This window comes from Triticum aestivum, chromosome 3D (genome assembly GCF_018294505.1).
Source record: "Triticum aestivum cultivar Chinese Spring chromosome 3D, IWGSC CS RefSeq v2.1, whole genome shotgun sequence".
In the NCBI taxonomy this organism is placed as follows: Eukaryota; Viridiplantae; Streptophyta; class Magnoliopsida; order Poales; family Poaceae; genus Triticum; species Triticum aestivum.
In genome coordinates, this window is record NC_057802.1 from 403,915,114 (window position 1) to 403,924,285 (window position 9,172).

A 9,172-nucleotide genomic window follows, 5' to 3' on the forward strand; every position below is an offset into this window, starting at 1 on the left:
CCAATAGCGGAACCTGGATGCTCATATTAGCTCCCACATATTCTACGAAGATCTTTATCGGTCAGACCGCATAACAACATACGTTGTTCCCTTTGTCATCGGTATGTTACTTGCCCGAGATTCGATCGTCGGTATCTCAATACCTAGTTCAATCTCGTTACCGGCAAGTCTCTTTACTCGTTCTGTAATACATCATCCCGCAACTAACTCATTAGTTGCAATGCTTGCAAGGCTTAAGTGATGTGCATTACCGAGTGGGCCCAGAGATACCTCTCCGACAATCGGAGTGACAAATCCTAATCTCGAAATACGCCAACCCAACAAGTACCTTCGGAGACACCTATAGAGCACCTTTATAATCACCCAGTTACGTTGTGACGTTTGGTAGCACACAAAGTGTTCCTCCGGTAAACGGGAGTTGCATAATCTCATAGTCATAGGAACATGTATAAGTCATGAAGAAAGCAATAGCAGAATACTAAACGATCGTGTGCTAAGCTAACGGAACGGGTCAAGTCAATCACATCATTCTCCTAAGGATGTGATCCCGTTTATCAAATGACAACTCATGTCAATGGCTAGGAAACATAACCAACTTTGATCAACGAGCTAGTCAAGTAGAGGCATACTAGTGACACTCTGTTTGTCTATGTATTCAAACAAGTATTATGTTTCTGGTTAATACAATTCTAGCATGAATAATAAACATTTATCATGATATAAGGAAATAAATAATAACTTTATTATTGCCTCTAGGGCATATTTCCTTCAAGGACGACGCAAAGCTCAACTGCCAATCTCCAAGTTGCCCCCCCCCCCACGCACGCGCGCATTGGCGTCGAAATGCACCCAGAGGGGATGGGAGCTGATGGCTGCTAGACATACGAGGAAACCCTAGTCGCTTCTGCCCCTCGTGAGAGGAGAACAAATTGTTTAGAATCTCCAATGACTCATATCTTAGAATAAAAGCATACATTTACATATGGAGATTATTTGATACACACACATCCACATTTTCAAATTATGAAAAGGACCAATAAGGTATAACAACACAATTATATATGGGTATGCTCATGTTCTAGCCAGGCGCTTGCACGCGGGGGCGATGGGTATTATGATGGTGGTGCTTCGATGTTGCACAAATACGTCACATTAGGGACATGCATAGTGAAAGAACATGTGGTGCTCCCATGTTTGGTTTTGGTAATGATGACAATCTCTATGGACTAATAGTTTCCTTGAGTTATCTTTGAAGGATTTGTCCATAAGCATTTCTTGAAGTGCATGTGTTGGTTTCAAGGAGTTTATGATGACCTAGGTGCTATTCAAGGAATTATCCAAAGATGGTCATGTAGAAGACATGATACAAGGTTGATCAAGACTAAGTCAATGAGTGAATCAAGTTGATCAACACACAAAGCATACAAGATGTACCGAGATGGATCAAGTGATCCCGTGGTATGGTAAGCATTGTCCATTATGCTTTGTGTACTAACCCATGGTCTACGGGAGAGTTCTATGTGGGGTTAGGTATGTTTCCATGGGCTTGCATCAAGAGGAAGATCTCATACAACCCATGGAGGATGACATCAAGTGGTGATCACCATCAAGTTTGCGGTGTGTAAGTTCAAGTGTAGCATCATGAAGAGATCTTGCTTGATTCTTGCCATCCATTGTGATGACAATGGACTTGTGAAGATGTGTCGAAGAGTGGCTCACCCATAGTGGAGTATGGGGGAGTAACCTACTAGTCTTCATCGAGCCAACACAATCAAGAAAGGTGGTCCAACTTGAGGAAGTTAAGATCGTCATCATCTAGCTCAAGTGGACTATGTGCAAGGCAAAGGTTTGCCCTTGATAGGTTTTATATTTTACCGGTCTCATGGTGGTAGTTGAGAGACCGGGTTATAGATCGATTGTCGTACTATCAAGGGGGGCTCTCAAGTTAGTAGCTTGATCGTATCGTTCGTAGAGAGCTCAAACCATTGCATCCTTGCATCATATTTCTTGGTTCTTGTTTGGTGTTTCTCTTTGTGAGTTTTAGAGGTTATGGTCATCTTCATGACAAGCTCGAGTTCATCGAAAACGGAGTTCATATATGCATCTTCTATGATGTTTTTGATGTTGGAGTTTTGTCGGTCCTTCTCTGATGGAGGTTCACTCCTCTATATCATAGGCATACTCCCCCTACCACTTCTTGTCGCTGTTGGATAATATTTGTCGTCATCTATCCAACAAGCTTGAGCTTGCTCTATTCGGAGCTCATTTGCAGAAGTTATGGCAATTCAGGCTTTATTGTATCCTTCTGTTTTGCTTGGGCTATTTTGAAGCTCACGAGCGGTAGTACCACCCTGGGTAGCGGTAGTACCGCTTGTGCGGTACTTTTGCGGTCCAGTGCCGCGGGCACTACCGCTTGTGTTCAGGCTTCTGGACTCGTTTTCGCTTCGACGACAGTAGGGCGGCAGTTGGGCACGACAGTACCATTCTGGACGGTAGTACCGCACCTGCCCCGCGGTAGTACCGCTCTCGTGGTACTTCCGCTACCGACTACCGTCACACTACCGCCTTTGCTTCTGTAGTCCCTTGCTGCCTCCATGGTAGTAGAGCGGTAGTACCGCTGTAGGCAGTACTACCGTCCTACCCTCCCTCTATTGCTGCTAGTTCTATGTGTCCTGAGACACTAAGCGGTAGTACCGCTTGTGAGGATGGTAGTACCGCTCCGGCTGCACTACCGCGCCTGGACTTTCGTTCTCTCAGTGCTACACCTGGAACTACCGCCCCAAGCGGCAGTACTGCTCCTCTGGGCGGTAATACCGCTTGTGTGTGGGCTGAAGGCATAACAGTTGGCTTGTTCCCTTCCTATAAAAGGGGGTCTTCTTCCCCAATGGCTCTTAACCTTTCTAGCTCGTGTTCTTCCCCTATTGTTGACCTTCTTTGAGCTTGCTAACTCTCAATCCCTCCATGCATTCTTGCTAAGTTTTTGATGGAAAAGAGAGAGGAGATCCAGATCCACATTTCCACAAATCACTTTCTCCTCTTTGTGAGGGGAACCCCTTGGATCTAGATCTTGGAGTTATTTGTGTTCTCCTTCTTGTTCTTCCTCTCATTTTCCTCCATAGCTTTCGTTGCTTTGGTGGGATTTGAAAGTGAGGGACTTGGGCACTTCGTGTGCCCTTGCCATTGCATTAGTTGCATCGGCTTGAGTTCTCCACGGTGATACGTGGAAGTGAAAAGTTGAGAAGCTTATTACTCATGGGTGCTTGGTACCCTAGAGCTTGTTCCTCTTGGGTGCTTGGCACCCTAGATGGCTGGTGGTGCTTCGGAGCTCAATCATTGTGGTGTAAAGCTCTTGGCTTGCGCCGGGGTCTCCAATTAGGTTGTGGAGATTGCCCCGAGCAATTTGTACGGGTTCCGATGACCGCCCCAAGGGTTGCCAAAGTGTACGAGTTCGGTGACCGCCCTCAAGGGTTGTCATTTATACGGATTCGGTGACCTCCCTCAAGGGTCTCTTAGTGGAATCACGACGTCTTGCATTGTGTGAGGGCATGAGGAGATTACAGTGGCCCTAGTGGCCTCTTGAGGAGCATTGTGCCTCCACACCGCTCCAAACGGAGATTAGCATCTGCAATGGTGTGAACTTCGGGATACATCGTCGTCTCTGCGTGCCTCGGTTATCTCTTACCCGAGCCCTTTACTTATGCACTTAACTTTGTGATAACCATAGTGTTTCATGTTATATATCTTGCTATCACATAGTTGTTTATCTTGCTTAGCATAAGTTGGTGGTGCACATAGGTGAGCTTAGTTGTTTTAGGTTTTGTTCTTAACAAATTAAACACTAGTTTTATTCTGCATTTTCTCAAGCCTAAACCGTAATCATTTTAAAGCGCCTATTCACCCTGCACTGGTACGCGTCGGTGCTATATAAACGGTTTTTAACCCTTTCCGCGGCGGCATTTGGAACCGTCGCCAAGTGAATGTGGGCAATAGGGGGGGTCCTTCCCACACGACCCAGAAACCGTTGGGGATAGGGAGCCAAGATGCATATATAGTACTCCTACTCGTTTGTGCTCGCATTGCCATCGCAGTCGGTATTCTGTGGTGTTATGTTTACGATGCGCGACCCATCACAAACGGTTCACTATTATAGAACGTGTATGATAAGCATACAATCACACACATTCTCTTGTCCCAAACCGTATGCGATAACTAATTAAGAAGATTAGCTAATCGTCGTACGAGTGTCGGATAGGATTATGAAACGTCGCACCGTCGTAACATTGTCGTACACGACAACTGTCGCACACGCTTTTCCGTGGTGCAATGTTTACGATGCATACTTCATCAGAAACAGTTCACAGTTGTGAATCGTGTACGATAAGGCAACTGTCACAAACGTTTAGTTTGCCCGCACCGTTTGTGATATTGTCTGACATTGCACACGCTTCGCAAACGGCAACTGTGTGCATGCTTGCACACGTCTTCTCTTTGTGAACCGTCTCGAATTATGGTGTATATCGCAAACGTTTGTGTTTTACCAACCGTGTGTGCCGTAACGACCTGAAGAGCGTAATTTCACCGTAATTTAATTGCTGCTATTTCAAATTGTACCGGATTTGAATTTGAATGTATGCTATAGCTTTATTCATATCCATCAGGTTCAAACAACCAATGCATTATTCGATTCGTAGGTACATATGTTCAAGAATTACGTAAGAACCAAATAAAGAATGATGAACCACAATTGTATACTTGTACTATTAAAGACGGTAAAGAAAGAGGCGAAATACATTCTAATTGCTGAACAAGGTGAAGCGGAATGCCCATATTGTGCCCTTCTCCATGCAGAAGGCACGCATGACTCTAGTCCAACCCCTTGTGATGGCCGACCGCCCATCCTTCACGGCCTTCATGAAAACATCTAGATAATCATCGTGTTCTGGTAGAAATACTTTAACCTTTGCATGCCCATCAATCATGTAGTTTGAGAGGTAATCTTGAGTAAACTGCTTCGGCAACCACTACAAAGGAAAAAGATTCAGACATTGTCATCTAACACAACTCATTATGGGCAGTAAAAAGAAGGTTGTAGAGTTCTTACTTACCATCCTGCAGTTCGCTGTTGTCTTGGATAAAGTGTAAACAAATAGTTTAATTGCCATCTTTGGACCCATTTTACTAACAATCTTTATCAGCTTCCTCACTTGATGCTGGTTCATCGGTATCTCATTGCCCCATACGTAGAAAGGGTCGAAGTGCGGATCTTTACCAATGACATATGTACCTAAAAGCACCAAGTTAATATTAGAAGCTAAACAACAATTGCACAATGATGTAGTACAACACTCTTTTATAATATCTTATAACATCCAATATACTCACATATTAGATGAATTAACATCTTATATTATGGGCCGGAAGGAGTTAATTCGCAGAGCAGAACAGCCCCAAGCTTCTACCAAAGCTTGGCGCACCAGCCAATACTGCTCGTGGAATGGATCTAAGGGAGGGAAGGAGCGATGGATACCTTGTCGACTGGATCGGGTTGTTGGGGAACGCAGTAATTTCAAAAATATTCCTACGCACATGCAAGATCCATCTAGGTGATGCATAGCAACGAGAGGGGAGAGTGTTGTCCACGTACCCTCGTAGACCGAAAACGAAGCGTTATGACAACGTGGTTGATGTAGTCGTACGTCTTCACGATCGACCAATCCTAGTACCGAAAGTACGGCACCTCCGCGATTTGCACACGTTCAGCTCGGTGACGTCCCATGAACTCTAGATCCAGCTGAGTGTCGAGGGAGAGCTTCGTCAGCACGACGGCGTGATGACGGTAATGATGAAGTTATCGACGCAGGGCTCCGCCTAAGCACTACAACGATATGACCGAGGTGGAAATCTGTGGGGGGGGGGGGCACCGCACACGACTAAACAATCAACTTGTGTGTCTATGGAGTGCCCCCCTCCCCCGTATATAAGGGAGTGGAGGAGGGAAGGGCTGGCCCTCTCTATGGCGCGCCCTAGGGGAGTCCTACTCCCACCGGGAGTAGGATTCCCCCCTTCCCTAGTTGGAGTAGGAGGGGAAGGAAGGAGGAGAGAGGGAGAAGGAAAGGGGGGCCGGCCCCCCACCCCAATTCGGATTGGGCTTGGGGGGCGCCCCCACCTTGGCCGCCTCCTCCTCTCTCCCAGTAAGGCCCATTAAGGCCCATGTACTCCCCGGGGGTTCCGGTAACCCCCCGGTACTCCGGTAAATGCCCAAACTCACCCGGAACCCTTCCGATGTCCAAACATAGCATTCCAATATATCGATCTTTATGTCTCAACCATTTCAAGACTCCTCGTCATGTCCGTGATCTCATCCGGGATTCCGAACAACCTTAGGTACATCAAAACATATAAACTCATAATACCGATCGTCACCGAACGTTAAGCGTGCGGACCCTACGGGTTCAAGAACTATGTAGACATGACCGAGACTCGTCTCCGGTCAATAACCAATAGCGGAACCTGGATGCTCATATTGGTTCCTACATATTCTATGAAGATCTTTATCGGTCAAACCGCATAACAACATACGTTGTTCCCTTTGTCATCGGTATGTTACTTGCCCGAGATTCGTTCGTCGGTATCTCAATACCTAGTTCAATCTCGTTACCGGCAAGTCTCTTTACTCGTTCCGTAATGCATCATCCCACAACTAACTCATTAGTCACATTGCTTGCAAGGCTTATAGTGATGTGCATTACCGAGAGGGCCCAGAGATACCTCTCCGACAATCGGAGTGATAAATCCTAATCTCGATCTATGCCAACTCAACAAACACCATCGGAGACACCTGTAGAGCATCTTTATAATCACCCAGTTACGTTGTGATGTTTGATAGCACACAAAGTGTTCCTCCGGTATTCGGGAGTTGCATAATCTCATAGTCATAGGAACATGTATAAGTCATGAAGAAAGCAATAGCAACAAACTAAACGATCAAGTGCTAAGCTAACAGAATGGGTCAAGTCAATCACATCATTCTCTAATGATGTGATCCCGTTAATCAAATGACAACTCATGTCTATGGCTAGGAAACTTAACCATCTTTGATTCAACGAGCTAGTCAAGTAGAGGCATACTAGTGACACTCTGTTTGTCTACGTATTCACACATGTACTAAGTTTCCGGTTAATACAATTCTAGCATGAATAATAAACATTTATCATGATATAAGAAAAATATAAATAACAACTTTATTATTGCCTCTAGGGCATATTTCCTTCAGTCTCCCACTTGGACTAGAGTCAATAATCTAGATTACACAGTAATGATTCTAACATCCATGGAGTCTTAGTGTTGATCATGTTTTGCTCGTGAGAGAGGCTTAGTCAACGGGTCTGCAACATTCAGATCCGTATGTATCTTGCAAATCTCTATGTCTCCCTCCTTGACTTGATCGCGGATGGAATTGAAGCGTCTCTTGATGTGCTTGGTTCTCTTGTGAAATCTGGATTCCTTTGCCAAGGCAATTGCACCAGTATTGTCACAAAAGATTTTCATTGGACCCGATGCACTAGGTATGACACCTAGATCGGATATGAACTCCTTCATCCAGACTCCTCATTTGCTACTTCCGAAGCAGCTATGTACTCCGCTTCACACGTAGATCCCGCCACGATGCTTTGCTTAGAACTACACCAACTTACAGCTCCACCGTTCAATATAAATACGTATCCGGTTTGTGACTTAGAGTCATCCGGATCAGTGTCAAAGCTTTCATCGATGTAACCATTTACGACGAGCTCTTTGTCGCCTCATAAATGAGAAACATATCCTTAGTCCTTTTCAGGTATTTCAGGATGTTATTGACCGCTGTCTAGTGATCCACTCCTGGATCACTTTGGTACCTCCCTGCTAAACTAATAGCAAGGCACACATCAGGTCTGGTACACAACATTGCATACATGATAGAACCTATGGCTGAAGCATAGGGAATGACTTTCATTTTCTTTCTATCTTCTGCAGTGGTCGGGCATTGAGTTTGACTCAACTTCACATGTTGTAACACAGGCAAGAACCCTTTCTTTGCTTGATCCATTTTGAACTTCTTCAAAACTTTGTCAAGGTATGTGCTTTGTGAAAGTCCAATTAAGCGTCTTGATCTATCTCTATAGATTTTCATGCCCAATATATAAGCAACTCCACCGAGGTCTTTCATTGAAAAACTCTTATTCAAGTATCCTTTTATGCTATCCAGAAATTCTATATCATTTCCAATCAACAATATGACATCCACATATAATATTAGAAATGCTACAGAGCTCCCACTCACTTTCTTGTAAATACAGGTTTCTCCAAAAGTCTGTATACAACCATATGCTTTGATCACACTATCAAAACGTTTATTCCAACTCCGAGAGGCTTGCACCAGTCCATAAATGGATCGCTGGAGCTTGCACACTTTGTTAGCATCCTTTGGATTGATAAAACATCCGGGTTGCATCATATACAACTCTTCTTCCAGAAATCCATTCAGGAATGCAGTCTTTACATCCATTTGCCAAATTTCATAATCATAAAATGCAGCAATTGCTAACATGATTCAGACGGACTTATGCATCGCTACGGGTGAGAAGGTCTCATCGTAGTCAATTCCTTGAACTTGTCAAAAACCTTTTGCAACAAGTCGAGCTTTGTAGACAGTAATATTACCGCCAGCGTCAGTCTTCTTCTTGAAGATCCATTTATTCTCGATGGCTTGCCGATCATCGGGCAAGTCAACCAAAGTCCACACTTTGTTCTCATACATGGATCCCATCTCAGATTTCATGGCCTCAAGCCATTTCGCGGAATCTGGGCTCGTCATCGCTTCCTCATAGTTCGTAGGTTCATCATGGTCAAGTAACCTGACCTCCAGAACTGGATTATCGTACCACTCTGGTGCGGATCTTACTCTGGTTGACCTACGAGGATCAGTAGTAACTTGATCTGAAGTTACATGATTATCATCATTAGCTTCCTCACTAATTGGTGTAGTAGTCACAGGAACTAATTTCTGTGATGAACTACTTTCCAATAAGGGAGCAGGTACAATTACCTCATCAAGTTCTACATTCCTCCCACTCACTTCTTTCGAGAGAAACTCCTTCTCTAGAAGGATCCATTTTTAGCAACGAATGTCTTG